We start from the raw sequence: 18,746 nt of genomic DNA, 5'->3' as shown, positions 1-18,746 counted from the left end.
ACTAGGAGACAGAAGAACAGGAGAGTGAGCCTTCCAGAGAGGGAAGAGAAAGGGCTGTTAATGTGGCAATTCCGTGAGCTTTTAATTGGGACATTAGTATGCAATTTAGGCATCAAGAATAAATCCTTGTAGGCCCTCTAAAAGAGCAACTCTGTTAAGTATATGCAAGGATGTCTCATTTCACCCCCAAATGTTTAGCATCCTGTGAAAAGCTGTTGATCAAAGGTCTAGCATTATTTTTATATCAGAAAAGAGCAAAGCATTTGAGTTCAGTATGTTCCTGAAAGAAAAGTGTGGCTTAAAATCACATCACCTACTCCCACCCCCTCCATCTTTCCCCCTTCCCCTGATGCACACGAATATCAGACAAAAATGGTGAAAATAATTAGTCTGGTGATCATTTTTGTGTTTCTATATTCTTAAAGGGCACATCAAATGTTTTTATCATATTAGGGTCTAAAATTTATTATTATTTTCTAGCTAAATTCAAGGGTCACGGTTCCCTGTTTAATCTATTAAAGTCATGCTTATCACCATGAAGCCTCCTTTACTGCAAAGAGATTTTTATGAGGAAAGACTGCATGGGGAGACTAATATTATTCCCTAAAGACCCCCGGCAGCTTTGCTATAGCGATTTCTGCTTCTTTATGAAGTATTTGTCCTCTGGGCAGCATAGCTACACAGCACAATGTCCCAGATGTCAGACTGCAGAGTAAAATCCTTTGTGGCAAATTTTTACTCATTTGCAAACTGTTTATTTCTGGAAGGGACTTGGGCTGACACCAACTGGTACATATTTGTGGCTTTGACCGCCAGGGACATGAAAAGCCTGGTGGTCAAGGAGTTGGCTCCTGGTTGTCCTAAAATTTCTTGGTACCTCATTCCCCACGGATTATCTGATTTCTGTGTGTTTCATCCAGTTTACCCAGCATTACTTACGGGTTTCTCCTTGAGCTAGATACTGCCCAAGGCTGTAAGCAACCCAAACATGGTGGGGGTGAGGTGGAGGCTGAAGAGGTTAGGGGATGGAAGGCCAATCAAACACTAGCAGAATGAACAGCAGCTTGCCACTGGCCAGAGACCACAGGCAGCAGAACTGATGCAAGTCTGATAAGCCTGGAGGCTATAATATGAGGAGGTAGAGGAGACAGAAGAGTTGGTGGGGAGACAAAGTCCATCCCTACTCATACACTGCAAAAAGTCTGTGTAAGCACACTGAAGAGGCAGCATCCATTAGCCAAGATCTCTTTCTGGCTTCGAGCCCTAGTTCATACCTGAGAGTGTTACCAACTTAATACTGGAACTCAAGACCCAGAACTGTGAAAAAAAATGGTTTTGGTGCCAGGTCCAGTGGCACAGGCCTGTAACTCTGGCTAAGCAGAAGACAGCGGCAGGAGGATTGAGGGTTGACATACTGACTAGGCAACTTAGAGTCTCAAGAAGAAAAGTTGGACTTGAGATTTTGAGTGGCTCAGTGCTTACCTAAGTCTGTGTGAAGCCTTGGACTGAACAGTCCCTAGCACTAAATATAAACGTAGAAAAAACTTGAATCTAAAAATGAAAAAAACTGTCCTAGAAGCCACCAAGCCTGTCTCGTGTTATTTGAGCAATCAGAATATGTTCTGGTTATTTTAAAAATTGGGTGTACTAGACCAGTGGTTCTCAACCTTCCTAATGCTGTGGTGGCACTTTAATACAGTTCCTCATGTTCTGGTGATCCCCCAACCATAAAACTATTTTCATTGCTACTTTATAACTGTAATGTTGCTATTGTTATGAATCATAATGTAAATATCTGTGTTTTCTGATGGTCTTAGGTGACCCCTGTGAAAGGGTCATCTGACCTCCCTCAAAGAGGCCACAACCATTAAGTGAAGAACCACCATACTAGAATACATAGATATTAGCCAATAGTGGGTGACTATTCTCAGAAATATGAGGAAGGAAGAAAGGGTACAGAGGACAGCAGGGAACACAAAGAGACCCACTGAGCAGGCACTTCCATTATTGGTGAGGAGAAGCTTATTTCCAGGGCTTCTGCACCATGTCATAAATGTCATCCTCTGGAGCAGTAGTTTCTCATCAGTTGCCAGCCTGTAAATAATGACACGGAGACTTGTCATGAATTAAGAAAGTTCAGCGTATTTGGATCCTTTGGTGTTTTGGAGACTAGCTTCTTGAGTTCTTTGTAAATTTTGGAGATGAGCCTTCTGTCAGATGTGGGGTTAGTGAATATCTTTTCCCATTCTGTGGACTGCCGTTTTGTCTTGTTGACTGTGTCCTTTGTCTTACAGAAGCTTCTTAGTTTCGGGAGGCCCCATTTGTTAATTGTTGATCTCAAAAGAGGGAGCCATAAGTTACAAGACAGATCAGGCACCAGTGAGACCTCTAGTGATCTAAAGGGATGACACCAACTGGCAACCTAAGCAATAGTGGAGAGACCACCTTAAATGCCCATTCCTGATAATGAACTTGACGTCTATAGCTATCCTAGAACCTTCATTCAGTGACTGATGGAAGCAGAGGCAAACACCCAAAGTTAAACACTGAACCATGGAACCCAGTGACAGAGAGAGAGGAGCGATGAGCAAATTGGCAAAGAATGGGCTGGTGAACAAGGGGAAGCTCCTGGACCCCAGACTGACAGCTGGGAGGCCAGCATGGGACTGATCCAGACCCCCTGAGTGTGAGAGTCAATGAGGAGGCCTGGGCAACCTATGGGGCCCTGGGCAGTAGATCAGTGTTTATCCCTGGCATACAAACGGACTTTGTGTGTCCATAACACAAAGAGGGATGCTCTCTCAGCCTGGACTCTTAGGGGAGTGCCTGGACCCTGCCCTGAGTGAAATGACAGATTCTGGATATCCCCTGTGTGGAAGGAAGTGGGGATAGAGTGGGAGGCTGGGGGGCATGGTAGGGGACTGCGGGAGGAGGGGAGGGAGAGGGAACTGGGATTGACATGTGAAGCAAGCTATTTAAAATTAAAGTAATAAAAAAAGAAATCCATATCTTCCCAGACTTTAAATCGTACAAAAAAAGAAAGAAAAGAAAAAGAAAGTTCAGCCTTAGCTTAGGCTGGCTCCTAACTAATTCTTATAACTTAACCCATATTTTTTAATCTACATTCTTTTACGTGGATAAGTTACCTTTACAGTGTACCACCCACCCTCCTGTACACTGGCTGGTTACTCTGCCTCTCTTCTTCCCAGCATTCTGTCTCTGGAAATCCCAGCTCTCTCTCCTTCCTAGCTATTGGCCGTTTGACTTTTTATTACACCAATCACAGCAGTACATTTTCACAGTGTACACATTTCCCACAGCAATCCTCCCTCTGTCTTCCGGTATTCTGCTGCCAGGCACAGAATGTCAATGTCATTCTCTGGAACCGAGTGCTCAGATCCTGTACTAATCCCATTCACTCTCATTTTAGTTTCAATGTACAAGAAAATGGGGCAACTTGAGAATATTTTTCTACTTTTAGGATCTTACCTGTGATAGCAGTATTCTGACATCCTTTGAAAAATATGACTATGAAGCTAGTAGTGGCAATGCATGACTTCCATCCTGGCACCTGAGAGGCAAATATAGGGGAGGTGTTGTCAAGTTCAAGACCATCCCGGGTTACTTAGCAAGATCATGACCAGTCTGGACTACAAAGGGAGACCTGTAGTGATATATTATTAATGATTTATTAAAGCTTGCCAGAGTATTCGGAAAGCAAAGTCAGCCACAAGCCATAGAAGCAAGGTGCACACCTTTCATCCCTGCAGCCAAAAGCTAGGAGGTGGGGGTACCCACCTTTAATCCTAGAACTCAGAATTAAGAGATAGATGGATCTTTGTGAGTTCAAGGCTACCCAGATCTACATATGAGTGAATCTGTCTAAAAGAGAATTATAGCTCACCCTTAATCCCAGGACTCATGAGAGGTATATTAGACAAGAGCAAGGTCTCGGTAGTGAGCATTCATTCTCCCTCCACACTGAAGACAGGGGCATTCATTGTCCAGTCACCTTGAGAATAAGAACGCCCTTCCTGTTAGAGGTAAGAGCTCTCTGGTAGTTTGGCTGCTTTGCTTCCCTGATCTTCAGGTTGAAGCCAAATATCTGTCTCTGGGTCCTTTAAATTTTTGTGTGTGTATGTGTGTGTTACGGAAACTCTTTCTCCAAACACCATTAAATTAACCCAAGTACAAAATCTTAAAAATACTAATTTGTTGAAAAAAGTATATGGATATATACAGGTTTTAAGTTTATATAAATTATTAAGGATTGAGAAGGAGGAAGATAGGGGAAGGGAAGCAAAATTAATATGTAAGAGCCACTGTTTCTATTTAATAATTGCTATTCTAAATAAAGAAATTGGTTCGAAGGCATTTTTAAAATTGTGAGAAACTATTAACAAAAATTAAGCAGGATGCATACATTCATTCCAGGACAATAAAAATACAAAAGTAAATGAAACAGCTACAAAAGAGGCCAAAGGGAGAGTAAACAAACAAACAAAAAGTTAAAGTTAAGCCAAGGAAAATACTCAAGTTCAAACTCCTTTGGACTGAAAGAAATATAATCCCATGATTATATTTGTGGGGGTGGTGGGGGGGGTGGATGGGTGGAGAGAGAGAGAGAGAGAGAGAGAGAGAGAGAGAGAGAGAGAGAGAGAGAGAGAGAGAGAGAGAGAGAGAGAGAGTGTACAAATGTCTTTGCTCACATGAGAAGACCCAAGGGTGAAGCTCAGTGTCTTCCTGGATCATTCTCCTCCTTATCCATCTACACAAGGACTGTCAGTTGATCCCAGAGCTCACTGATATGTCTAGTGTAGCTTACTCTGCTTGCTCTGGTGATCCCTCCTTGCCATTTCCTAGTGATGGACCAGCAACCAGGCCACAGTGTTTAGCCAGCATTTCCACGGGATCTGGGGCCCTGAACTTAGGTCTTCCTGCATGTGAAGCAAACGCCAGCCCATAATCTAGTACTTTTAAGAGAACTCTAAATAATAACATCAACAGTTCTTATATAAATGAAAGGGGTTATTATATACTGACAAAAATCACAAATTGTAAAAGGAATAATTGTACCAAAAATCTAATGCAAATTAATTTTTAAAACAGTTATTAAATCACAATAACACTTAAAACACCTTTCATAATTTATATATCCACTCTCCTTCTATCATCCACCGATTTTAAATGCACTGGAAGAAATGCCTAATGAAATATCAAATATGAAATAAATTTCAAATGGTAAGCACAGTATAATAAGGCTTTTAGGCATATGCCAAGTAGAAAGTTTTGTCAAGGACATCAATTAAAAGAAAATTTGCCAATATCCTCAGGTTAATATGAGTTTTTAATATAAGGTAACTGTTTAGATACAGAATTTAACATTATACAAGAAAGCATAGAATGGGTGTTATTTCAAAAATTCAGAAGCACACAGTATTATATAACTTATCAATATACAAAATTCTTAAGTTAAGAAAAATATGATAATTGAAACTTTTGAAATGTAAATTGAATACAATTCATATCATAATTCAGAAATCAGCACAGACTATGCTATCAACATGATTAACAGTGACAAAAGGGAAAAAGAGAGGGAGAGAGAGAGGAGAGATAACACAAAGAGAGAGGGGCATAGAGGGGGAAGAGAAGGGAGAGAAGGGGAGCTCTGAGAATCAGCATGCATACATAAAGTTAGTGAATAGAGAAGTGAGGGAGGACATGAATTGGGGGAGGGACACAAATATGACTGTTGTACTGAATGAAATTCTAAAAAATTAATAACTTTTTTGAAAATTGTCATAGTTATATATTTAAAACGGCTAAATCCAGAGGAGGCTACCATTAAATCTGAAAAAGATCTAGTAATTACATGAAACATAACTATGTTTCACCCAATGTCCTCAGAAATAAGAGAGAAAAATGAAGAGTTGAGGGACACCACTCACTTAGTTCAGCTGCTGATTGCAACTAAAGAAAACAAAAAACGTTCTATGGGAAACGTATGACAATATTCTACTTATGACAAGGGCAGAAAAACCATGAAAAACAATGGTATGCCTATATACAGGTAGTCTCAAATGTGAAAATATAATCATATAAACAATTATTTTATTTTTGTTGTATCAAAAATGTAAAGTCCCAAGTAACAGTTTTCATACAAACATCCCTGATATATCTTGATTTACCAATGAAATGCCAAATACGATTTAGATATATAAAGCAATTACAGGTAAAATAATATTTTATACATTTCAACTTTTGCCAAATTAAAATCTTTGTTTAATAGTGATTCAAGCAAAAACCCAATGTAATATGAAGTGCCTAACAAAGTAATATTAAACATGTTTTTGGAAAAAGAATCAGGTGAGAACAACAGAGAATTTTTGAATAATAACATAACTGTAAGAAATAAATAGCAAATTAAAAAAACTCTTATTCAATGAACTGGAAAGACATTCTAAAATAGACACTAAGATATGTGACACTCCAAATTGCTGGGTAAGATTAGACTTTTTCACACCATACTACCAATAAATGATGGTGCTATATAACTGACTTAATTTTCACTTTCTCATCTCTTCCTCTAATAATCTGCCACTGATAGTGGCCTTGCAAGAGTGCAACCTTCCTTACTTAAAGACACAGGAATATGTTTAAAATTCACACACACACATACACACACACACACACACACACACACACACACACACACACACACAAAACACACGCTAGCTTTTCTGAACTAATGGGCATGCTCCAAGACAACTTTTTCAGTAAGATTAATACTTAACGTACTAGCATAGATTTGAAATACCTTTATTTTAGGTAAGTAACTGGGAGTTTCAGTGCGTCATGGATCAAGGACTTGATTTCCCAGGTAACCAGTAGGTGTCACCCTCTCCACTATTCAGTACAGGCTTAATACCACATTTTGTCCAGGCCTAGGACTTCAGGTTTACTGTGAGTTGGGTGCGAAAGATGTCAAAATAAGATAAATGTTCTCATATTTTAGGAATGTACCTTAAGCAATAGCAATTTAAAAATGTGCCTCCCTATTTTTCTCAGTTGTGTATTATTAAAATGTTACGCATAAGATTTTTGAAGTATAAAATAAAACTATTTTTTTTTACTGCCAGTCTTTGTCGTGTTGAACTTGACAGTTGATATAATGTTATTGGAGAGATCATTATGTCAGTTAACTAATTAAAATGCAGTATTTCATAATTGTACCATTCATATGATACCCATAACCTTTAATTTGTCATATACATAGGCAGATTACAATCCTCTATTTACTCCAAAGGTGGCTTTGGGAGCCTAGGAAACCGATCAAGGATAGGATCTACTACCCTTTAGTTGCCTGTCTTCCCTATGTATTCACATGGAGGCAAACATCCGTTTACAGTTTGGGTCTTGTTACACCCAACAAAATATGGTGGGAATAGACTGAATAATTGCCAGTCTAAATATGTCTATAACACATAGTTGTGAACCTGCCAGGCGAAGAAAGATGACTATACCCTGTAGGCATATTCAAAACATAAATGAGCCCTTCTGTTTAACAAGATTAGATGTGTCCTGGAGGCACTCTCTGAAGACCCCTGCTTCACACCAGCTAATATCAAATCTGTGTCTTTAGCGTTAAGCATCCAAGAAGCTTTTCCTTCCTGAATACATGTTTTTCTCTTAACCTGATATGTTTTTCAGAGGGCCTTTTGGTATTCTGTGATGATAGATGCCACGGAAACATTTGGGTGTTTTTGGACTAATTGGATAGCTTCGCTTCCCAGAGCTGTCAGCTTCTCAATTTTTACAAGTGGTAAATTCAAGTGAAATGAAATTTCTAAAATTAAAAATAAACCCTCACAAGATATAAAAACCAGACCACAAGGAGCCGTGATGGTTTGAAGAGTTTGTCCTAAACTCTGAGCACCTCCTGATGGCTGCTTCCAAGAGCAGCATTCCATCTGCCCCCCACGAGGCTGACACTGAGGCCAAATTTTCTCAGAGAAGTCAGCAGAACTATCCTTCTGCTCCTTGCTGTCATGCATGCCTTCGTACAGTTCTCTTGCTTGTTTTTAAGATATGGAAGTGTGACTCAGCATGAATAGATATTTTCTTTATTACTTCTATCACAGAGCATGAATATTATCTTAGCTGTGGTTAAGAGACCGGGAAAATATCTTTTGGTGCAGAATGGTGCCAAATCCTGGTATTTTGAACTCGTGATCCTCCTGCCTCTGCCTCCTTCAGCAAATCCTACCGGCGTGCGCCACCACAACCGGCCAAATCCTGGTATTTTGAAATAAAAGTAAAAGACGAAAAGCAGTAACTACATATGAAACGTCATTTTCATCAAGATTTTAAAGGCAAGCATAAGAATTTGGCAGGGCCTGGAGGTACTGGTCTGCAGTCAGTGATGGAAGCAGGATTATAATTTCAAAACCAGCCCGTTCTGTGGTGGGAGTTCTAGGCCAGCCTGGGCAGGGAGACCTTGTATCAATTGAATAGGTTGAACCAGGTCTGGAGATGTGACTCATTGGTGGAGTGGCAGCCTAGCATGTGCACAATCTTAGGCTGAATCTCTCTAGCACCACAGAGCTAGGAATTCATTTGTGGAAAAATAATAACTATGCTATTGGTTATCAAAATGTTTAGGGTGGCCAGGCTTTTTTTTAATGTACAGGGAAGGTTATTAAAATCTGATTTGTTTACATGTTTACCTTGAAAATGAGTAAGATGAGAACGTTAGAACTTTTCCTGTGTTGATAATCCAGTTCAGGTGTATTAACTACAGCTACTGTCAGGAGTATGCACACCTCAGGGTACTGAGAGAGCTCCTACAGGTTTGCAATGCATAGAGGACTGGAATGATTTTTGAAAAAATACACCGAGTTCCACAGGGGACTTCCTTTAAAACTTTTGTCTAAGGCTTGCGTTGGTTATCTTAGGTTTGGCTAGCTGATCTGGAGGTTCTGCCTCACTCAATCTGAAGATGCTTTTTCTTCCATGCAGAGGCCATCAGAAGCACTGTCTTCACTACTTTCAGGCACATCAAGTTTATAAATCCTACTGAAGCCTCCAGGTATCTCTGCTCTTATTCTTTTGCAGATAGCAGGCTTCCCTCCCCATAACCCTGACAACTGTGCCAAGGCCTGCCTGTCCTCTAGCTAGCTAAGGGGTAAAGAAACAAAAGTGTGTTACGGATCTCACAGTTGGTTCTCAATCTCAGTTTAGGATTTCAGTTCGGACATAAACATAAAAAAAACCATACAAACAAAAGCCAGAATAATCTCTTCCTAAGAAAAATTTTTTATAGAAGTTAAAATTGCCTTTTCTCTCCTATAAACTACTTGTAAGTAGCCAGGTTACCACTGCAGGGCAAAATAGGATGTCCAGGAGACATATCTTAAAACTGTTTGGAATCCAATGTCTAGTGAAACATTGACTACTTCATCTGTGTTTATAAAATAGGTCTGAATAGCACAGACCCAACATTTTAATTGCAAGTGTGGGATCATCGTGTAGTATTAGCTGAAGTGATGCCATGAGGAAAACAAGATGATAAAATTCAACTTTGCAAGTCTTTGCATGAATAATGTAAGGTTTATAGTAGTGAAACAAAGAATAAATAATTACTTATTTGTGATTCTTAAAATCAAGGGTGTTAGCAGGAGTAAGGGATATTTGGGACAATGTATAGTAAAAACACGACTGATCAGTGTTATTCATATAGATCCCCATTGAGTTGTAGTTTCTTCTCAACTGGAACATTCCCTGTGGAGGAGACAAACTTACCAGGCTCATGGTCTCACAAGCCTCAGTAGACTCTTTCTTGCTCTCCTATAAAAAGTCAACAACTCCCCAGGAACAGGTAAATCTTCGTAGGAAGAGCTACCTGCAAAATGCCCAAGCAATTCCAATGATGCTGCTTTGGGGACACATCTGGGACCATTTTTGTGATGCAGCTGCCCAAATCATCCTGGTCTTACAAGTTAACTCTCATTCACGGTTCTCCTATAAGCAATCCCTGTACACTCAGGGGGACATATGAATGCTGGTTTTTGCCTGCTGTTGTCTTCTGTGACTTGAAAGGATCCTCTGAAAATGACACACAGTAGGTCCCCCAGTAAATAATTCCTAGGACAAACATACACAGTCTAACACACAACAAAAATCTGAAGATCATCATGTCCTATCTTTAGTCACTATTTCTTTTCCTTGACTATGGACTTCAGGTTTAGACTACTAATATTCTAAGTTTTCATTTCTTACAGTCTTCTGAATAATACAAATCTCTTCATGTTATGCAGACAAGTACTTTATTCAGGGCTGATTTAGTTAGAACAAGCTCAAGTGGAACTCATTAAGTGAATGTACCTCCTTGGATTTCTTCAATATATCTAATACTTTGAAAATGGGTTTCATAAGTATTATGATAAAGAAAACACATTAAGAATTCTTTTTTAAAAGATGAAAACTAGAGGGGCTAAAATGATGATATGGGGGAAAGGTAATCTGTGGTGATGACACTATCTGTTTTGTATCAAGTGGGGCTTGAGCCTAACCTGAGAAACTTCTTCCTGCCCTTTGTAATGCAGAACCGACCCCACACAGAGAGATCCAGGGAACATGAGGTGCAGACCAATAGTTCCTCCACCATGAAAACATGGTGAAAGGCCAAGAAAAGCTGAGGAGCAGGTAACTTGAGAAATCTAGAGTTGAAGCTCTGGATTCATTATTCCAATAAGCCTAGGCAGATGGCGTCTTAATGAAAGCGGGGGTACTAAGTGAAATCCTGCCTACCACTCACCAGAAATGTCTTTACTTTTAAAGACTTACCTATTTTTATTTTCTGTGCTTGGGAGTTTGCCTGTGTGGATGTCTGTTCACCTTGTGGATGCCTAGTATTCACCTAAGTCAGAAGTGGGCATCAGAGGCCACGGAACTGAAATTACGCATAGTTATGAGCTGCCATGTGGGTGCTGGGAATTGAGCATAGGTCCTCTGGAAGAACACTCAGTGTTCTAAATTGCTGAGCCATCTTTCCAGTCACAAGAATACCTTAAACATAAAATACCACAGACGGTGCAAGAAAAGTATCAAAGAAGGTGCTAAGGTAAAGCAGGAGGCAAAAAAAAAAAAAAAAAAAAAAAGAACAAAAACTCCTGTGAGTAATATAAAAACTCAAGAAGTTCTTGCATTAATAATGCAAGAGCAGTTTCTATAAAGGAAATCGTAAGTGAGCCATCAAAGATTCTTGGAAATGAAGGCCATTTGCATATCTACAATAAAAAGCCTGGAAGACTGGGTGGAAGGAATCTCCAGAAAAGTATTGTTGAAGAGAAGGCAAAATGTGGGGATGAGAGATAAGATAATTAAACATCAATAATCTAGAAATATCTACAAAAAAGGGAACTCAACAGAGAGGGGGGAGAAGTATTCTTAATCCTATATATATCCGTTTTTATTAATGTATGTATTTGAGTTCACTTCTGAGAGACAAAAAAGATGGAACCCCATCCTTGTGGAAGGTCAGTGATAGAATGCTGGAAGCCTGAGTAGGTAGCTATGACTTGCTTAAGTCATAGTTTTGGATCGGAGAAGAGCATACTGAATGCATAGGAGCAGGAATCTGGTGAGAAACTGCCTTCTGTTTGTGACTTGCCCTTATCAAGAAACATGCAAATTCTGGGAAAGGACAGACCGAAATACCCCGGATTGCATATCAGTGGCCCTGTACTGTAGACCTTTTATCAGTTCTGAAAGGCGGCCCCATGCTGCTGTCCAAATCCCACGTCCTAGTTTCCTTTGTGACTCACTCTGAAAACTGGGCAAATATTTTTTGAGCAGTCTTTAAGATAAGGAGTTCATGAGCATCCCGGGGGTTAGCCTGGCAGTCCTGAGCCCCTCCTGCTTTGGAGAGCAACCCTCAAGGACTTTTGTCCTTGTTGGACAGTTGTACCCACATGCCCTTGACTCTCCCCCTCCCTTTCATTCTCTAATGAACGACTTGGATGACCTGATGATACTTCAAAAGTCTCTTTCTATAAGCTGAGTCTTTGCATGTTTCCAAGATTCTCTAAAAAGATTTATATTTCATCTAGCGTTGATAAATTAACTTTCAATGCAAACATGTTTATTACTGGCTGTCAAAACAAGTCTAAAAATGAGAATATTCCCATTTCTTGCAAACATGTTTGTGAAGGAAAAAAAAAACAATAACAGAACTCCCAAAGATGCTGCTGCTCTGCGGTTATCACTCAACACTTCTGAGGTGCTAAATAAAGAATGGATCACGTGGCATACATTCTATTCTGTGATTAAGGGGAATGTTGCTGAGAGAGAGACAGAGACAGAGAGAAAGATGGACCCTGAGAGACAGAGACAGACAGAGAGACCCTGAGAAAGACAGAGACAGAGAGAAACAGACCTTGAGAGACAGAGACAGAAATAGAAAGACAGACCCTGAGAAAGACAGACAGAGACAGAGAGGCAGACAGACTCTGAGAAACAGAGAGAGACAAACATACCCTGAGAGAGACAGACAGACAGACCCTGAGAAAGACAGAGCTAGAGAGAGCCAGAGCCAGAGCCAGTGCTAGACCACAGAGACACCTGTGGAGAGAGAGGCTGACACTGGGTATCTCTTTTTCAGTTGCTTTTCTGCCTTATATGTTTTTTATCTTTTGAAACCATCATGCAGCATGTGAAACATCATTATTCCATTTTTAAGGAAGTGTGCTTCAGGGTTCTTCTATGCTGCCCCTGCCCCATCTCCTCGGTTGAGTCTTTTCTCTCTTGGTCTCCCTCCACACCCGTGCAGTCTCTTCCACACCCTTCTGTACAATCTCTAAGCACCTTATTTTTTTGAGACAGAGTTTCTCACTTATCCCGAAGCTCACTGATTTGGGCCAGGCTGAGTGTCCAGCCAGCCCTCTTCCCCCAGGATCTGCCTGTTTCTGTTTCCTAGTGCTGGGGTTACAGCTGTTGAGTCACCGAGACTGCCTTTGACCCGGTGCAGGAGATCAGAACACAGCCCTCTTGCTTGCACAGCCAGTACTTTATGCCCGCTGAACCAGCTCACCGGTCCCCCTTTTCCTTTTCCCTTTCTGACAGCTATCATTGTAGAGGAAAACTCAGGCTATCCCCACCACGGCTGTGCTAGAATGGAAGGAAGAAGAAACATAATCTGTGGATGGATGCAGTACAATTAATGATGGATTTTCTCAACTATCCGTGGATGCTGCGCTTAGAGTTGGAAGCGCAAATGTGTTATTTTAAACATTTGTGGATAAAAGAATGATTTAACAAGCACTCCTTGGCTTGATGATACCCCATCATTAAAGTGTGACTTAAAATTAGATGTGAGAGAATTACTCCTCTTACAGTTAAATCCACAGCCTTGAAGAATACCACAGCCTTATCTAGCCCTAGCCCTTCCCTCTAAAGAACTAAATGGGTCTTGCTGACATTTTCTTAAAGCTTTCAGTGTTCCCTAAGGGTAGGTAGCATCGTTTCCATGGGGGTAGATAAGAAAAATGCAGAGAAATTAAGTGGAAGGCTTAAGATTATTCAACCAGCTATAGCTTTGGGAAGGCAAATCTGGTCTCCAGAGCCCACACCAATACTTCCACCAACTATGCCAATCTTCACTGGAGGAAAGGGCGTAACGAGTGTTAAACCAGACACCAAATATGCTTTACTATTCTCTATACAATGATAGTTGTAGTTCACAACTCTCCTGAAGGCAGATCTTTGCCTTTAAAAGGATATAATGGCAAAAGTCTGGCACAACTAACCCTTACCAAAAAGTTCCGAGTGATTTATTTCCTTCACTTCCATTTGCCTTGAGGAACAGGTCCTCTGGCTGTCAAGTAACCCGCACGCTGGTGCCACCCCATAAGTAAATACCCATGCTTGCAGAACAAAAGGGAAGTTTTGGGGGGTATCACAGGAATCCCGTTTCCTTAAATGTAGCTTATCTTTGAGTGAACTCCAGAGATTATTTTTGCATTTTGTCCTTGACATACATAGAGGCAAGAAGAGGTTCAGGAAAAAAAGAAATAAGGTTCACAAAAGAAAGGGTCTAAGCAAAACAAGCCTCCGTAAGGGCCTGTTACTCATCAATTCTTGCAATAATTGTTAAATGAATTAATATTAAACAAATAAATCAATACATAGATAATGCATATGTTGTTTCAAATGAATATTTGTGTTTCTGAATGACTATACAGCCACAAAAGTTTCAATTTTCTCTTGGTCTATAGGTTATTTACTCAGCATTGCTTTTTACATTTCAAATTTTGTTGTTCACTAAAGCTTGGACAAACTAAATAAAATTATTGTGTGTGTGCAGTCATGGAGTGTACATGCATGTGTTGGGGAATAAGGGCCTGTAGAGGTCAGAAGATAATCTCATACCTTCCACCTTTTGAGACGTGGTGTTGCTAAAATTCCTTCCCTGGAGGGAGACATAGGAATGTCTACCTTTCCTCCTAAGCTTGCCAGTGACAAACTTCTCCCCAGAGAACCAGTGGGTTTATTTAGGCTTATTGACAGAACAATGGGTATGGGGTTATGGTCAAGATGATTAAAGCGGCAGCACTGGAAAGTCTTCACCCTGGAGTTCCCATGGATGCTTACATGTCTCATAGATGTCCATGGAGCCCATTGCTTTCCCAAAGTTAGACACCTCCAGCCCTTCCCTGGCATCAGGTGCAGTCAGAACAGTGCTGCAAATAACTGGTTGGGGTTGTAGCGAGCTGAGTGAGGGTCCTCTGACCCTCCTGCTCCTTCTTCAGTGGGGGACAGTAAATCCTGTTGGGGCAATCTTCTGCAAGTAGGCTAGATGAGGGCCAGCACAACCCTGTTTCTGTCTCCTGTCTCTCCACAGCTGGATGACAGTGTCCTCACAGCTTACATGGAATCTGGGGATGTAACTCTAGTCCCTATGATTTGGGGGAACATGCTTTACCAGCTGAGCTCTCTCTCCAGTCCTAGTTTCCTGTTTGAATCTTGAAACGAAGCACAGAAGAGAAAAACCCTGAAGATAGAACTGCGGGCATGGGAAGAGGATGATCTGAGACCCTCAGTCACTGTCCTCGGGATCCCTACGGAGGTCGTCATATTTAATGTACATAGATTAAATGCTGAAGCCCAGCTGTGGTCCTCCGTCTTCATATAGTTCTCAAGCAATACTAAAATTCTTCTCATGTTAGAAACAGGGAAATGAAAGAGCCTTTGGACTGGTAGGCAAAATACTCAAAGTTAGGAGTGCTTGAATGTAAAGTCCCATCTGTGTGCTATGCCTCCTACTTTCCAGAAGGAAGTTCACTGTAATTCAGGGGTTGCTTGTAAGTTACTCTGCTCTGCTCAACTACTCATCAAATTTTCATAACTCACTCAACCATGCATACTTCAAATTACTTGGTTGTATTTTCCACATTGACAATTGAGTTTCAGTTGCAGATACTGAAAGGGGTAAATAATATACTTTAACAAGACTGCATCATAGGTCTTAAAGTCCCTTGTCTGGTCTGGTATCACAACTTTTCTGTCTGAACCCCTGTGTGTGCTTGGGAGCCAGCGTCTATCAAAGAGACGGATCCTCAAACGCTAAAACCACACTAAATAAGGGCAAGGTTATTATGTTAGAGAGCTGAGATGGTCACAACGGACTGAATGCAGAGTTCTAGTCCAAATTTCATACATATTTTGAAAAACAAAATGATTACAGTGGAACTTTCTAAAGGGGTTCCCCAGAATAAGTCAGAATGGAGATTAAAGGTGGTAGTAAGATAATACGGCTGGCATTGAGTTCTCCATCTGCTCCAGGTAGTTTCCTATACCATAGATTCCCCTGTCTCCAATGAGGCGATGCACAAACCAGGTCTAAAGTATCACATATAACATCAGCGACTCCATGCAAGGCATACTGCCCAAGGAAGGTCAACTTTACTTCGGACTGAAGTTGACTGGGAAGAAGAGTATAATCTGAGGATACTCTGTAAGGAAGGAGGGTTAACCTAGTTTCCCTTGGGGCCTGGGAGGAGAGGAAAAGATTCTATTCAACATTTGGGAAGAGCTCTGCTGGGCAGCCCTGCCCTAAAGGCATGTCTGCAGAGGATGTGTGGAAGACAGGAAGCTGCAGACTAGACCACTACTGTTTGACATTTGTTTTCAAAGTGAGAACCTTCTGGAAAAAAAAAGGCATTTGTACATTTAGTGTCTCCTTTCTGAGAAAACACAAAGCAAGATTTATTGTGACTGTGCTTTGAAATATGTTTGCAAATGAATCATGCGGATATCTGCATCCTCTGAAGACCAAGCCCTCTCGAATTCAGACAGCCCACAATGCTAAGGGTACATATACATTTGACATCCTCTTATTTTAAAAAGGTATAGACCATTAGATAGAAGTTAAGATTGATTTGGTCTACAAGCCCAGTCTTTATTTATATAATTTTTCTAATCTTCCTGCCTCTCAGGGAAACAATATTGCCCAATCTTTTCTCTGGGTTCCTGGAAAGCCCCTTGCATCCTGTACAATAAAATAAATGAAGGAAAGCCAGCCTTTAGACAGGCAATATTCTGAGCGAGTAATAACTGTCTGGGGGTGGGGCCATCACTGGTTTAGAGAAAGAAACACACCTGTTGGATGATACTGAGTAAAATGTTATGGAGGAAATGTTGTATGAATATAACAGTCAATACTAGATTGACTCTATTAGCACCATAAGGATGCACTCCATCTTCAACAAAATATTAGACCAGGCTAGTCCTTCTTGCAATCAGAGACTGATTAAAATGGTTTAGTTGGTTAGGTGATCAAATTAAAGTCAGGCAAGAATCCAACCCAATTCACAACTACTGAGAAATGACAATCATGTAAATTAGATTTTAGAGTGTTAAGTGATAAAATTGAAATAAAACAAAACTGTTGTACCCAGAGAAAGAGACTAACAAGACAGCTACTCAAAAGTAGGTTTGGGGATCTTAAGAAAGTTTAATTTATGGGGGCTGCGATGCTTAAGGCTTTACTCAAATGATACCACAAGCAAGAGTTATTCAAGTTAAAGTCTGTTGTAACTTTAACCGTGGAAATAAACATCAAGAGGCAGCTATGAGGGAGAGTAAGGCAAAGATTCCATGGCCAGGGTCCAGCTTAATCAGCAGGGTGGAGATGGGAGCTGTTCTCCCAAACTGATGTCTTCTGAAGATGGAGTTTATAAACATGCTATTGTGAAGATAACTACTGCCATTAGCAGTCCTATGGCAATAGCATTTAGAGGAAGAAGAAAAAAAGGAAAAGAACAAGCTGGCCTGATTACTATATTAGCCCAAGACCTTCATCTCATCTTTGAAATTTAATTAGCATGACCTTTCTTATTTTTTGAGAAAGCCACGAAAATTTTAGGGTAATAAAACGTGTTTTGTAATATTATGTTTTAATTAAAATTGAATAAGCCTTCCAATCAATATTAAAAATTTAAAAGCCTAACTAGCCATCGTACATTATTAAAAGCTGCATCAGTTATGTCAAAGAAATTAGTGTTTGATTTTTCCAGGTTCATCATCAAATTCTTAAATGATCATCAGTGTCTTGAAACTCAGATTCAAATGTTAATATTTCAGTTGCCCAAAGCTGAGGAGAGTGCAATAGAGACTGAATATATTCGTTTACTGCAAATAAGCTAATTGACCTCAAATACTTACATAAGAGATTGTTTCATTCGCCTCTAAAGCAAACACTCCCCAGTATCTCCACCAAACCAAGGTTCTAGAGGCACAAAAAAAGCTGTTTTATTACCTTGCAAGTATCAGGCACTCTGCTCCCTGCCCCCTACCATTCCACAAAATGCTTGTGACCCATACTTGTAAAGTTTCACACTTTCAAGTTCCTGTCTCAAAGGAAACAAAAATCTTTAATCTGGTGTGAATTCTGCAGCAGTCATTTTATCTTTCCAATCCTATTTTCATTATGCTTTTCTGTTTATTTCATTTTTAATTGCTGCGGAGTGCTGCAGGAGGAAGTCCCTGTAAATGTTTGCCTAGAAACGTGACTACCGCCAGGAATCAGTAAAAAAATAAAAGCAGAGATTTCAAAATAAAATTGCACGCACTCTCAAATTCCCACTGTTGTGTGTGTGTGTGTGTGTGTGTGTGTGTGTGTGTGTTGGGAGGGAGAGAGGGGAAGCAAAACAAGAACACAGAAACTTGAGTCATTCCAGTACATCCGCAATGAAGAGGGGCTGGAGAGGTGCTAACACCAAAGAGGAGCCTGGCCTGGGCTCCCCTGCTGGCAGGATGCTCAAGACAACAATGGCTAGGATGGGCTCTGCTTGTCTTGCTACTTTGCTGTGTCTGGCAGTGCCAGGAAAAAATAACCCATCGCAAAAGAAGGACAAAACAGAAAACCCATGCTTTAGGCTACCAAGGAGATATCATTCCCTTCCTCCCTCGATTCTCAGTCGCCACCGATTCCTCTCCGCAGACCAAACACAGGGCCCCGCAAAACAAGTTCCTGCGCAAGTAGTTTTATTTCCCTCGGCCCTCCACCTGCTGGGCGGCGCTCGGCGTACCCCAGCTACCCCTCCGGCGACCCCCGCAGGCTGCAGCAGAAGGAAAACCGAGCGCTGGGCAAGGCGGGGGCGGGCGGCTGCCGTGGATCCGGCCCGCTACCTCCGCAGCTCGGTGGCCTCCCATTGGCCGCGACGCGGGCGGGAGGCTCGGGAGGAGGG

General features: G+C 40.9%; 1 long non-coding RNA gene across 1 annotated transcript; it reads right to left on the bottom strand.

Annotated features, from left to right (window-relative positions):
- Positions 1–1,783: 1,783 nt before the first annotated feature.
- LOC121144343 lies at positions 1,784–18,689 on the bottom strand. The gene is made up of 3 exons (XR_005881693.1): positions 17,722–18,689; positions 3,490–3,571; positions 1,784–2,094 (listed from the first exon to the last, which is right to left on the bottom strand). It is a non-coding gene; the product is annotated as an uncharacterized LOC121144343 (long non-coding RNA).
- Between the last annotated feature and the right edge of the window lie 57 nt (positions 18,690–18,746).

Source organism: Mesocricetus auratus, unplaced genomic scaffold, assembly GCF_017639785.1.
Source record: "Mesocricetus auratus isolate SY011 unplaced genomic scaffold, BCM_Maur_2.0 Super-Scaffold_100015, whole genome shotgun sequence".
Lineage (NCBI taxonomy): Eukaryota > Metazoa > Chordata > Mammalia > Rodentia > Cricetidae > Mesocricetus > Mesocricetus auratus.
This window is presented reverse-complemented; position numbering and strand designations above follow the sequence as displayed.